The sequence below is a fragment of the Rhinopithecus bieti genome, unplaced genomic scaffold (genome assembly GCF_001698545.2).
Source record: "Rhinopithecus bieti isolate Rb0 unplaced genomic scaffold, ASM169854v2 scaffold_15834, whole genome shotgun sequence".
NCBI lineage: Eukaryota > Metazoa > Chordata > Mammalia > Primates > Cercopithecidae > Rhinopithecus > Rhinopithecus bieti.
The window spans coordinates 1,507,460-1,521,437 of record NW_016808980.1 but is presented as its reverse complement, the minus strand read 5'-3'; the positions used below and the strand labels follow the sequence as shown (position 1 = coordinate 1,521,437).

The following is a 13,978-nucleotide window of genomic DNA, read 5'->3' as shown; positions in this document are numbered from 1 at the left end:
TGCTCCTTCTCTCTCTCCCCTTTTTTTTTTTTTTTTTTTTTTTTTTTTGAGATAGAGTCTCACTCTGTTGCCCAGGCTAGAGTGCGGCAGTGTGATCTCGGCTCACTGCAACCACCACCTCCCAGGTTTAAGCAATTCTCCTGCCTCAGCCTCCCGAGTAGCTGGGATTACAGGCATGTGCCACCATGCCTGGCTAATTTTTGTATTTTTAGTAGAGATGAGGTTTTGCCATGTTGGCCAGGCTGGTCTCGAACTCCTGACCTCAAGTGATCCGCCTGCCCAGGCCTCCTAAAGTGCTGGGATTATAGGCGTGAACCACCATGCCTGGCCTCTTTCTTTGTGTGTGTGGAGAGATGGGGTCTCACTATGTTGCCAGGGCTGGTCTTGAACTCCTGGTCTCAAGCGATCCTCCCACCTCGGCCTCCCAAAGTGTTGGGACTATAGGCATGAGCCGCCTCGCTTGGCCATAGGGTTCTCTCATACACATCTGTAGCTAATCTTTCTAGAAAGCAGCTTGCAGTGCTAAGTATGGTATATCAAGGCTCTTCGAAGTGATCATACTGTTTGATCAATCATTTAACTTCTGAGAATTCATCCTAAAGACAGAGCTCGCCTCAAACATAGATCAAGATTTGAGTCTAGAGATGTTTATCACAGCAATCTTTATAATATTGTGGAAGCAACCTCTATTTCCATCCATAGGAAACGGTTTAAAAACTAATGTATGGACTATTTTGCAGTCATTAGAAATGCTTGGCTGGGCACGGTGGCTCATGCTTGTAATCCCAGCACTTTGAGAGGCCGAGGCGGGCGGATCACGAGGTCAGGAGATCGAGACTATCCTGGCTAACACTGTGAAACCCCGTCTCTACTAAAAAATAGAAAAAATTAGCCAGGTTTGCTGGTGGGCGCCTGTAGTCCCAGCTACTCGGGAGGCTGAGGCAGGAGAATGGCGTGAACCCGGGAGGCGGAGCTTGCAGTGAGCCAAGATCACGCTACTGCACTCCAACCTGGGCGACAGAGCGAGATTCCATCTCAAAAAAAAGAAATGCTTATGAGTTGGCTGGGCGCGGTGGCTCACACCTTGTAATCCCAGCACTTTGGAAGGCCAATGTGGGGGATCACGAGGTCAGGAGTTTGAGACCAGCCTGACCAATGTGGTGAAACCCCGTCTCTACTAAAAGTACAAAAATTAGCCGGGTGTGGTGGCGGGTGCCTGTAATCCCAGCTACTCAGGAGGCTGAGGCAGGAGGATCACTTGAACACAGACAGGAGTTTGAGGCCAGCCTGGGCAACACAGCAAGGCTCTGCCTCTAAAATGAGGCAATGAAACAGGAAACTGTATACACTATATTGTTTTATGAAAAAGAGATAAAAATTGTATGTATTTCTCCTCTAAAATAGGTACCGTTTGCATTTACTGTTGCTAAACCTTCACTAAGCTCTATATATACTTTCTCTTGTTTACTCCTCCCAACAATCAAAGAGGTAGGTACTATTGTTACACCATTTTACAGATGAGGAAACAGAGGTTCCAAGTGGTGACATGATTCTCAGGGTTACACAGCCAGCAAGTAGCAGAGCTAGGATTCAAACCCAGGCCCTTCAACTCCAAAGAGTAGAAAAGAAAAGGACAGCCTGGCCAACATGGTGAAACCCTGTCTCTACTAAAAATACAAAAATTAGCTGGGCGTGGTGATGCGGGCCTGTAGTCCCAGCTGCTCAGGAGGCTGAGGCAGGAGAATCGCTTGAACCCAGGAGGCAGAGGTTGCAGTGAGCCGAGATCACGCCACTGCACTCCAGCCTGGGCAACAGTGAGACTCCGTCTCAAAAAGGAAAGAACAATTCTGCAGTCAACCCTAACCTAACCGTAGGAGTGACTTTTACTTTCTTCTTCATACTTGTCTGTATTTTTTTCCCAAACTGGGAGGAGGTAGAGGGAGCAATTTACTAGATAAAAAGGGAAAGAAAGAAAGAATTGCTGGTTTCAAGCAGGCATCTTTGAAGATAAAACATGAAGGTCTCGTGCCTCATGCCACGAACTCAGTTCGTGTTCATCTTTTTTCTGGTTAAAGAAGAGCAGAGTGTCCTGGCTGAGTCTTTTGGCTGATTGCTTAATAATGGGAGGGTGTGCTGTGGACACACACACACACACACACACACACACACACACACACAGAGTCCACGCCAACCGAGACAGGAGGGAGACAAAACCCAGCAGTAGCCAAAACTCTGCTAGATCGATGCAGACTGTTACAGGCGCAGCTTTCCAAAAAGCAGAGCTCAGTGAAATAAATATTTTTCCTGTAAGAAGAGGCTTAAGTCGACGATCTTAACAACCCCCCAATTCATTCCAGATCCACTCAGAGCAGCTGGCGTCAGTGGGCCCATCTTGATACACTTAGGTTTGCTTGCTAACTGCAGTGAGCCCGTGTGTCTGGCTGCTTTCACCCACTGGGCAGTGTGCCCTGGGGCACTGGGCAGGGGGCAAGGAGGAGTTTGTCCCTGGGGAACCCTCTTCCCACTCCCTCTCAGCTCCCCACAACTTCTGGGGGTTTCTCACTTTTTTTTCCCCCTGTAAAACCACTATTTAATCTAAACTGGAGGCCTGAGAACTCAACCTCTTCTTGGCAAAAGGCTTCATTCTCTTAGTCCTGGAGACAATATGCAGGAAAAATGTACAGTCAGGGACTCAGGAAACATACAAATGGAAAGTCTGGGTTACCTCAAAAAGCGGGAGCTTCACTACCCAGGGAGAAATTCATTGATTGGTTCATTTACTTGCTCACTCAACAATGGTTGGCTGGGTGCAGTGGCTCATGAGCGTAATCCCAGCACCTTAGGGGGCCGAGTTGGGCGAATGGATGGCTTGAGGCCAGAAGTTTGAGACTAGCTTCAGCAACATAGCGAAACCCCATCTCTACTAAAAATACAAAACGTAGCTGGTGTGGTGGTGCGTGCCTGTAGTCCCAGCTACTCAGGGAGTTGAGGTGGGAGAATCACCTGAGTTTGGGAAGTTGAGGCTGCAGTGAGTGGTGCTGGTGTCATTGCATACCAGCCTAGGGGAAAGATTGAGACCATCTCAAAACAAACAAACAAACAAAAACCACCAAACATGCAAAAAAAAAAAAAAAAAAAAAAAAAAGCAATGTTTAATTGAATCACCTCCTAAGTGTTAGATGTAGAACAAAGCTGATATACGAGAGGACAAAGCCATTGGAGATACAGATTAATTCATTCATCTATCCCTCCATTCATTCGTTCATGGAAATTTGCTGAGTGCCTCCTATATGTTAGGTCCTCTCCTCCTAGTGCTGGGGACTTAGCAGTGAACCACGCAGACAAAAACCCTGCCTCCTGGGTGGGTCATGAGGTCAGGAGTTCGAGACCAGCCTGGCCAACAGAGTGAAACCCCGTCTCTACTAAAAATACAAAAATTAGCCGGGCGTGATGGCGGGCACCTGTAGTCCCAGCTACTTGGGAAGCCGAGGCAGGAGAATCAATTGAACCCGGGAGGTGGAGGTTGCAGTGAGCCGAGATTGTGCCCCTGTACCCCAGCCTGGGCAACAAGAGCAAAATTTCATCTAAAAAGAGAAAAAACCCTGCTTCCTAGTACTCGCCTCCTAGCACTTCTAGTTGGGATGACAGACATCAGACAAGGACAAGGTAAGGTATGGAATGTCAGATGGTATTAAACGCTAAAGAGAAAAATAAAGCAGGAAAAGGGAATTGGGAGATGGGGGCTCGGTGGTCACACTTACAGATGAGGGGCCAGGAAAGGCTTCATGAGAGGGTATACTGAAGTCACAACCTGCAAGAGATGAGGGGAGCGCATTAAATAACAGTGACCCCTGGATCACACAAGTCCCTTTTCAATGATCTTTCAGTGCTGATTATGCCAGTGAGAAGTATCCCAGGTGGGTGGATTGCTTGACTCCAGGAGCTTGAGACCAGTCTGGGCAACATGGCAAAACCCTGTCTCTACAAAAAAATACAAAAAGTAGCCGAGTGTGGTGGTGCATGCCTGTAGTCCCACCTACTTGGGAGGCTGAGGTGGGAGAATTGCTTAAACCCGGGAGGCAGATGTTTCAGTGAGCCAAGATGGCACCACAGCACTCTAGCCTAGACAACAGAGGGAGACCCCGTCACACACACACACAAAAAAGCCAAGTGTGGTGGCATATGCCTGTAATCCCAGGAGACTGAGGCAGGAAAATTGCTTGAACCCAGGAGGCAGAGGTTGCAGTGAGCCAAGATCGTGCCACTGTACTCCAGCCTGAGTAATAGAGGGAAACTGTCTCAAAAAAAAAAATATATATATATATATATAGAATTTAATGGGGTTTTTTTTGTTTTGGTTTTGTTTTTTGGCATATTCACAAAGCTGTGCAACCATCACCACTAGCAGTTTTACCCCAAAAAGAAACCCCATACCTATTAGTAATGACTCCCATTCTCCCCTCCCCCAACGTCTGGCAATGACTGATCCACTTTCTGTCTCTCTGGATTTGCCTGCTCTGGACTTGGATGTCAGCGGAGTCATACCTTCTGTGGCCTGCTGTGTCTGGCTTCTTTCACTTAGCGTACCGTTTTAAAGGTTCATCTGTCTCGCAGCCTGCATCAGGGCCTGGTCCCTTTTATACGGCCCTATAGTGTCCTTTTGCGTGACTGTCCCACATTTTGTTTACCCACTCATCAGCTCATAAACATTTGAGCTGTTTTTACTTCTTGGCTACTATGAATAATGCTGCCCTGAATGTCTGTGTACAGGTTTTGCGTGGACATATGTTGACATTCCTCTTGGATGTATACTTAGGAGTGGAATTGCCGGGTCGTATTTACATGTAACCATTTGCTTAATTTCATACTTAACCATTTGAGGAACTGCCAAGCTGTTTTCCAAACCAGCTACGCCCTCTTGCTTGTCACCAGCAGCGTACCAGGGTTTCAGTTGCCCCACATCCTCTCCAGCGCTTGCTGTGGTCTGTCTTTTGGATGATGGCCACCCCTAGTGTGTGTGCGCGCAGCGGTATCTCCCTGGGGATTTGAGCTGCATGCCCAGTCGTCAGGACTTCGGTCAAGGCTGTGCTTATGTGTATAGAGAGAGCTCGGCGATTTCTTTTTTCTTTCCTTTTCTTTTCTTTATTTTATTTTATTTTTTAGACAGAATCTCTCTCTGTCACCCAGGCTGGAGTGCTGTGGTGCAATCTTGGCTCACTGCAACCTCCACCTCCCAGGCTCAAGCGATTCTCCTGTCTCAGCCTCCCGAGTAGCTGGGATTACAGGCGCCCGCCACCATGCCTGGCTAATTTGTGTATTTTCAGTAAAGATGGGGTTTCACCATATCGGCCAGGCTGGTCTTGAACTCCTGGCCTCAAGTGATCCACCTGCCCCAGCCTCCCAAAGTGCTGGGATTATAGGTGTGAGCCACTGTGCCCAGCCTCGGTGCTTTCTTGAGGGACAGCTGGTGGGGCCTCAGGGTTTGGAGCCTGGGAGGATTTGGGGGTGGGATAGGCCTGGGGAGAGTACATGCCAGGGACAGAACTGGGAGACTGGACCCACCCTCTTCCTGGGCCCAGGGCCACCTCCTCCCTTAAAGGTGTAAGGCCGTGGTCTCAGGCTTCATTTTAGACCAAGAGAAAGAGGTTCCACAGCAGAACTCTAAATACAAATCCTTCCTCAGGGAAGCCAATGCAAAGGGAGTCTTGAGGAGGGAGCTCCACTCAGGCCTATGCCAGACTCCAAGGGGGAGTTCAAAGATCTAAGGTCTTGTCTTTGCCCCGCCGTGTCCACAAGAACATAACGCATGTACCATCTACTTTCCCCAAAATTGTGGTTTTTCTGTTCAGGTTCCTGATTCCCTAATTGGCCTGTAGCTTCCAGAGCAGCAGTTCTGGGCTCCTCCCTATCTTCTTTGGTGTGTGGGCAGTTCATTGAAGAACACTGTGCATTGGTGTTAGTTCTCAGCTGGTTTCTAATATTTAACATATACAGTGTTTCTTGAGCTATTACTATGTGTCCTTACGACGCATACCCTGCTCTGATGATTTCCGTGCATTTTATTTCCACTGCTATTTCACAGAGGAGGAAACTGAGGATATAAGAGGTGAACAAGGGATTGTGGACAACATTCCACAGCCAGTGGATGGAATTGCCAAGATTCGAGCATCATTCCGTCTGACTCCAGAGCCCTTGTCTCTAACCACCAGACTATACTGGGAGGGTAGATTGAGTAGGAGCCTTCCATTTTCAGGCTTCCTTGACAGAGGGTGTATTAGTTTTCTGTGGCTGTGTAACAAATGATCCCAGACCTAGCAGATTAAAACAATATCCATGTATGAGCCCACAGCTGTGTTGGTCCAGAGTCTGGCATGGCTGAGTTCTCTGCTCATCACAAGGCTGAAATGCAAGATGCTGGTCAGGCTGAGTTCTTGTTTGGAGGATCTGGGGACAAATCCCCTTCCAAGGTCATTCAGTTCCGTGGGGCCATAGCACTGAGGTCCCCATTTCCTTGCTAGCTGTCACTGGGGGGCTCTTTGCAGCTTCTAGAGGCCTCCCGTATTCCCCACCATGTGGCCACCTTCATCTCCAAAGCCTGCAATGGAAAATCTCTCTCACGCTGAATCCCTCTCATACTTTGAACCTCCTTGGCCAGTAAGAGCCAGTATTATAGGAGGCTGAGGCAGGAGAATCGCCTGAACCCGGGAGGCAGAGGTTGCAGTGAGCCGAGATCATGCCACTGCACTCCAGTCTAGGCCACAGAGCGAGAGTCGGTCTCAAAAAAAAAAAAAAAAAAGCCAGTCCTATTTGAGGGCTCTCTAATTAGGTCAGGCCCACCCAGGCTAATCCCCCTTTTGTCATATACGGTAACCATGGCAGTCAGATCATAATATTCCCAGGTTCTGCCCACAATCAAAGGGGTGGAACCTGTGAATATTATGGGCTTAGAGAAGTAGAGCGTCTTTGGGATCATCTTAATATGCCACTCACAGGGACTGGGGAAGGTCTTGGGTGCTGATAATAACAATAGCAATAGCAATAGTGATATTAGTACTTCTTTTCCTTTGCTTAGAACTTTGTGGATTACAGACTGATTCTACATCTGTAATCCTGCAGGAGGCTGTGATGGACTGAATGGGTCACTCTGAAATTCATATGTTGAGGTTGGACGTGGTGGCTCACACCTGTAATCCCAACACTTTGGGAGGCCAACGTGGGCAAATTGCTTAAGCCCACGAGTTCAAGACCAACCTGAGCAACATGGTGAAATCTCTTCTCTACTAAAAGTACAAAAAGTTAGCTGGGTGTGGTGGTGCATGCCTGTGGTCCCAGCTACTCAGGAGGCTGAGATGGGAGGATTGTTTGAGCCTGGGAGGTGGAGGTTGCAGTGACAAGAGATTGCGCCACTGCACTCCAGCCTGGTGACACTGTGTGAGACACTATCTCAAAAAAAAAAAAAATTCCTATGTTGAACCCAAACCCCCATGTGCTGTGATTAGGAGGTGGGGCCTTTGGGAGGTGAACAGATCTCGAAAGTGGAGGCCTCGTCAATGGGATTAATGGGATTAGTGCTCTTATAGCAGAGGTTCCAGAGTGTTCTCTTGCCTCTTCCCTCCAAGTGGGGATGAAATGAGAGGACCATAGTCTGCAACCTAGACGACGGCTCTCACCAGAACCTGACTATGCAGTCACCCTGATCTCCAACTCCTTGCCTCCAGAACCATGAGAAATAACCCCCAACCCCCACCCACCGGCTTATGGTTCTCTGTTACACACAGACTGTAGGCTGTAACGTATGTGCCTGTATCCCCATTTCACCCATGGGGCGAGTACAGCTCAGACAGGAGACTGCCTAGCTAGCCCGGCTGGGCCTGGAGCCCAGATCTTTTGACCCCAGGCCAGGGCTTTTGGCGCCCAGAGCATCCCCTGCCCCCACTGGAAGCCTCAAACCTCATTACCATCCTTGGAAGGGGGCAAAGTATCTGCTTCCAGCCAGCCTAGCCCTTGGGGAGCACTTCCCTGTAAACTCACCCCATTGGGTCATCCAAATGGCTTTTACAGGAATTGCCTGTGGGCGAGCAACCTCACCTCATTAAGCAGGAAAAGCAATAAAGCCCAAGGGCTGCAGAATCAGGATAGCTCCTGGGCAGGAAGGGCCCAGTCCCTGGGAGTGGGGGGGACAGGCAGACTGGGCCAGGCTTGGTTATATGGCCAAGACCAAGGGTCCATGCTCTCCAGAGGGGAAAGTGTCAGGACTGTCACCACTGTCCCACCTCTGAGTGTGCCAGGCATCCTTCCCAGGGGCCTACATTTTTTTTTGAGTCGGCTTGCTCTGTAGCCAGGCTGGAGTGCAGTGGCATGATCTCAGCCCACTGCAACCTCTGCCTCGTGGGTTCGAGCGATTCTCCTGCTTCAGCCTCCCGAGTAGCTGGGATTACAGGCACCCACCACCACACCTGGCTAATTTTTGTATTTTTAGTAGAGACGGGGTTTTGCCATGTTGGCCAGGCTCGTCTCCAACTTCTAACCTCAGGTGATCTGCCCACCTCGGCCTCCCAAAGTGCTGGGATTATAGGCATGAGCCACCGTGCCCTGCCCCTAATTCAATAACATCATATCCTTATAAGAAAAGGGAAGACCTGTGAAGACAGAGACACTGGGAAGTACCATGGGACAAAAGAAGCAGAGATTGGCATTATGCAGTTACAAGACCAGAAATGTCAAGGATCGGTGGCCACCACAGGGAGCTCAGAAGAGGCAAGGAAGGATTCTTTCCTAGATCCTTTAGAGCAGGGGTCCCCAACCCCTGGGCCATGGACTTGCACTCATCCATGGCCTTTTAGGAACTGGGCCACAGAGCAGGAGGTTAGCAGCAGGCAGATGAGCGGAGCTTCATCTGTATTTAGAACCACTCCCCATCACTTGCATTACATCCTGTCAGATCAGTGGAGGCATTTGATTCTCAAAGGAGCACAGACCCTGTTGTGAGCTATGCATGCGAAGGATCTTGGCTGCATGCTCCTTATGAGAATCTAATGCCTGATCATCTATCACTGTCTCCCATCACCCCCAGATGGGAACATCTTGTTGCAGGAAAATAAGCTCAGGCTTCCACTGATTCCACATTATGGAATGTGAGTTGTATAATTATTTAATTATATATTACAATGTAGTAGTAGAAATAAAGGGTACAACGAATGTAATACATTTGAGTCACCCCAAAACCACCCACCCAACCCCCACCCTGGTCGGTGGAAAAATTGTCTTCCACAAAACTTGTCCCTGGTGCCAAAAAGGTTGGGGACCACTGCTTTAGAGGGAGCATGGCCCTGCCAACACCTTGATTTGGACTTCTAACCTCCAGAACTCGAAGACAATAAGTTTCCCTTGTTTTAAGCCACCCAGTTTGTAGCATTTTTTTTTTTTTTTACAACAGCCCCAGGAAACCATAGAGTAATCTCAATTATTTATTTATTTATTTATTTATTTTTGAGATGAAGTTTTGCTATTGTCACCCAGATTGGAGTGCAGTGGCATGATCTCAGCTCACTGTAACCTCTGCCTTCCAGGTTCAGGCGATTCTCCTGCCTCAGCCTCCAGAGTAGCTGGGATTACAGGTGCCCACCACCACGCCCAGCTAATTTTTATATTTTTAGTAGAGATGGGGGTTTCTCCATGTTAGTGAGACTGGTCTAAAACTCCTGACCTCAGGTGATCCACCCGCCTTAGCCTCCCAAAGTGCTGGGATTACAGGTGTGAGCCACCGTACCTGGCCACTACCCTGGATTTTAACCTTAGCAGCACAAAGTGGTAAGATAAGCTATACATTATATTTTGTATTTTCCTTTCAATGAAGAGAAAAAGAGCAAGTCCTTGCAATTGAAAGTAACTGTAAGATAATTCAGTGGCTTCCTATGTATAGATGAGGAACTGGAGGCTCAAAGAGGATAAGTGACTTGTCCAAGATCACATAGTGAGAATGAGGCAAAGGCTAGACTTGAACTTGTGTTGACTCCAAGGCCTCTGCTCACCTCTGTGTCAGTCTGTGGTTGCGTATCTCACAGGTTATTGGCATGTCTGTAAAGAGTCCCAAAATCCTAGTCCCTAGATGTCACTTTTCTTTTTTTCCTTTTGAGATGGAGTTTTGCTCTTGTCGCCCAGGTTGGAGTACAGTGGTGTGATCTCAGCTCACTACAACCTCCACCTCCCGGGTTCAAGTGATTCTCCTGCCTCAGCCTCCCAAGTAGCTGGGATTACAGGTGCCCACCACCATGCCCGGCTAATTTTTGTATTTTAGTAGAGACAGGGTTTTGCCATGTTGGCCAAGCTGGTCTTGAACTCCTGACCTCAGGTGATCCGCTCACCTCAGCCTCCCAAAGTGTTGATTACAGGCATGAGTCACTGCACCCGGTCCCCTTTTCTTTTTCACATGAGCTCAAAACTTAGTACTATCCTTTTCCTTATGGGAACTACCTATGTTAGCCACATTTCCTGTAATATGAGCCCCTGTGAAGCAAGCCTTCTTTCCCTGGTGATCTTCATTACAAAACTGGAGATGCATTCCCAACAAAATCATCTCCCAGTAGACCCGAGTAAGAATGTTTGGCAAAGTAGAAATTAATTAATAAACAACTTGTAGCACACAAACTCTAGTGTCTGCCTGGAATGTTTTGCAACACTTTTGAAAATTCTAGAATTACAATCCCAGCACAAGCTGTTTATTTCAGGCTGTTAGGCCACATACATATCTCACATGCTTAAGAATCTACTGACTCCACTCTGAGCATCAGGAATGGAGCCCCCTTCCTTTTGTGTGGGCATTTATAGTGGCCGGCAGAGCAGGGTTGCAAATACCTGGGAAGACCAGGAGGGGTCTGCTTCCAACAGGAAATGGATTTAAGGCTGAAGGTTCTTGAAATTCAAGGCTTTGGGTTCTAGAAAATAAGTCTGTTCCTTTGGGAGGAAATCCACTCTCCTCAGGATGTAGGTTAACCATCTGACTTAAATTCGCTCAGTCCTGAGCCAGACGTGGTGGCTCCCACCTGTAATTCCAGCACTTTGGGAGGCCCAGGAGGGTGAATCGCTTGAGCTCAGGAGTTTGAGACCAGACTGGGCAACATTGCAGCAAAACCCTGTCTCTAACCAAAAATACAAAAATCTTCTGGCATGGTGGTGCACACCTATGGTCCCAGCTACTCAGGAGGCTGAGGCAGGAGGATCACTAGAGCCCAGGAAGTTGAGGTTGCAGTGAGCTGTGACCGCACCACTGCACTCCAGCCTGGGCGACATAGTGAGACCCTGTCTATAAATAAATAAATACATAAATATATGAAGTTGCTCAGTCCTGGGAATGAAACAAAGATGTGAAAGAAAATCTGACTTTTCCTGCCTCTCTACCTAGACACGAGCCTGCCCCAGGGAGGCACTTCAGCTTGGGTCAGAGTGCCTGGGACAGTCTCCCTCTCCAATAGGCACCAGGATGAAAAAGAAACTGCATATTTCACTGTCAAAAGAAAAACCAGAACAGCATGCCAGCTTGATGTGTCTTTTGTAAATTGTTTACCTCTGGAGGACCAGATGGCTCATCTCTTGTTGAACCCTTGACCACTTCCCGTGCTGTTAACAGCCTCCACTAGCAAACAGACCCGGCTCCACTGGCTCACGTGGCTGTGCGGGAGTCCCAAGGCCAGCTGACCTATGGGGAGTTATGGGCATTCCAGAGGGCTGACTCAGCAGTCCTGGGCTCTGGATGCTTGAGGAAATGCAAGACAGGAAGGATCTAGGTTAGGCAAATGGTCAGGTGTGGCAGGGATGGACAGACAGCAGCTGGAGGGAGCAGGGATGGGCTTGAACTGCCCATGCCTACAGGGTTCCCAGTGCCCTTAGGCTATGGCCCTAGCATCTCACCCACCTACAGGGTCCTTCTACCATAGTCCCCATTCACCTCACCCGCTCACCTCTTACCACTCAGATGCCTTGGCATGCCAGCCTTTCCCCTGGCCCCACCTCGCCCTGGCTACGTGTTGGGTGGAGTGGGAGAGGCCGCATCTCCCGCTGCTGCCTTACAGACCTGGGGAGGATCCACAGACACAAGATGGATTGCGAACAGGCTTTGTCCTGACTATGACATGATCTGACTGTGATTTATTTTTGAGGGGTAGAACGGGACACAACGGTGGTCTTGCCTTCCTGGGCAGTGGGCAGCGAGCTTTTGGCCGTCCCTGCCTGGGCTCCATCCTTAGACACCACAGAGCAAGGCCTCTCTGGAGCTGGCTGCTGGAATTTTTTTGTAAACTACTTTATAATAAGAAATAGGGGCAGGGTGCGGTGGCTCATGCCTGTAATCCCAGCACTTTGGGAAGCTGAGGCAGGCGGATTGCCTGAGGTCAGGAGTTCGAGACCAGTCTGGTCAACATGGTGAAACCCTGTCTCTACTTACAATACAAACAAATTAGCTGGACTTGGTGGCATGTACTTGTAATCCTAGCTACTCGGGAGGCTGAGGCAGGGGAATTGCTTGAATCATGGAGGTGGAGGTTGCAATGAGCCCATATTGCGCCCCTACGCTCCAGCCTGGGTGACAAGAGAGAAACTTCGTCTCAAAAAAAAAAAAAAAAAGGGCGGGGTGGCTGGGTGCGGTGGCTCACGCCTGGAATCCCAACACTTTGGGAGGTTGAGGTTGAGGATCGCTTGAGCCCAGGAGTTTGAGAGTAGTCTGGGCAACATGATGACACCCCATCTCTACAAAAAAAAGAAAAAAGAAAAAAGAAAAAAAAAAAGCAAACAAAAAAACCAAAACAGAAATTAGCTGGGCATGGTGGCACATGCCTGTAGTCCCAGCTACTCAGGAGACTGAGGTGGGAGGATTGCTTGAGCTCGGGAGGCAGAGGTAGCAGTGAGCCAAGATTGTACCACTGCACTCCAGCCTGGTGATAGGGCCAGATCTTGCCAAAAAAAAAAAAAAAAAAAAAGAAAAAAAAAGAAAAGAAAAGAAGAAAAGAAAGATGTACCAATCCAGGTCATAAAAAGTATTACATGTTTATATTCAACAAATTAATGCATTTAACATGTATGCATGTTCTCCTTGAGCAACTAAAGTGGTAATTTGTTTCTGTGCACAAGAAAAGACTAGAATTAATATATCTATTTTAGCAGTTATAAAATACTATGTTTTAGTATCAAAATGTGCCTTAAGAATTTTGGTTGGGGTCAGGTGCAGTGGCTCACGCCTGTAATCCCAGCTCTCTGGGAGGCTGCGGTGGGAGGATTACATGAGGCCAGGAGTTCCAAACCAGCCTGGGCAATATAGTGACAAACTAATGAACTTTTTAATTTTTTGTTTATTTTAAAATTTTTTTTAGAGATGTGGTCTCACTCTGTTGCCCAGGCTGGAGTGCAGTGGCATGATCCTAACTCACTGCAGCCTTGAACTCCTGGGTTCAAGAAATCCTCCTGCCTTAGCCTCCCAAGTCGCTGGGACTACAAGTATGTACCACCATGCCCAAGTAATTTGTAAAAATTTAGTTTTAATTAAAAAATTTTATTTATGAGTGACCATGGCCCAGGACATAGCCTCAGGGGGTCCTGAGGACGTGTGCCCAACTTTTTTTTCACTTCTGTCTATGTTGCCCAGGCTGGCCTCAAACTCCTGGCTTTAAGCGGTCTTCCCACCTCGGCCTCCCAAAGTGGCGGGATTTGGACAGACATGGTGGCTCACGGATGTAATCCCTGCACTTTGGGAGGCCATGGTGGGAGGATCACTTGAGGTCAGGAGTTTGAGACCAGCCTGACCAAGATGGTGAAACCCCAACTCTATTAAAAAAAAAATACAAAAATTAGCCAGGTGTAGTGGTGTGCACTTGTAGTCCCAGCTACTCAGGAGGCTGAGGTAGGAGAATCACTTGAGCCTGGAGGCAAAGGTTGCAGTGAGCCAAGATCCAGCCACTGCATTTCCGCCTAGGGGACAGAGCGAGACTCC

At 48.3% G+C, this 13,978-nt stretch overlaps 1 protein-coding gene and 1 long non-coding RNA gene across 3 annotated transcripts in view; one reads left to right on the top strand and one right to left on the bottom strand.

Moving 5' to 3' along the window:
- Window positions 1–4,658, bottom strand: part of LOC108539454 (uncharacterized) — an 8,042-nt gene extending 3,384 nt beyond the window's left edge. The window contains exons 1-2 of the long non-coding RNA XR_001888368.1: window positions 4,546–4,658; window positions 3,762–3,811 (exon numbers count right to left, since the gene is read on the bottom strand). This is a non-coding gene — a long non-coding RNA (uncharacterized LOC108539454). The remainder of the gene's footprint in view (window positions 1–3,761; window positions 3,812–4,545) is intronic.
- RIPOR3 (RIPOR family member 3) overlaps window positions 1–13,978 on the top strand; it is a 106,797-nt gene that overhangs the window by 35,753 nt on the left and 57,066 nt on the right. The window lies entirely within an intron of this gene.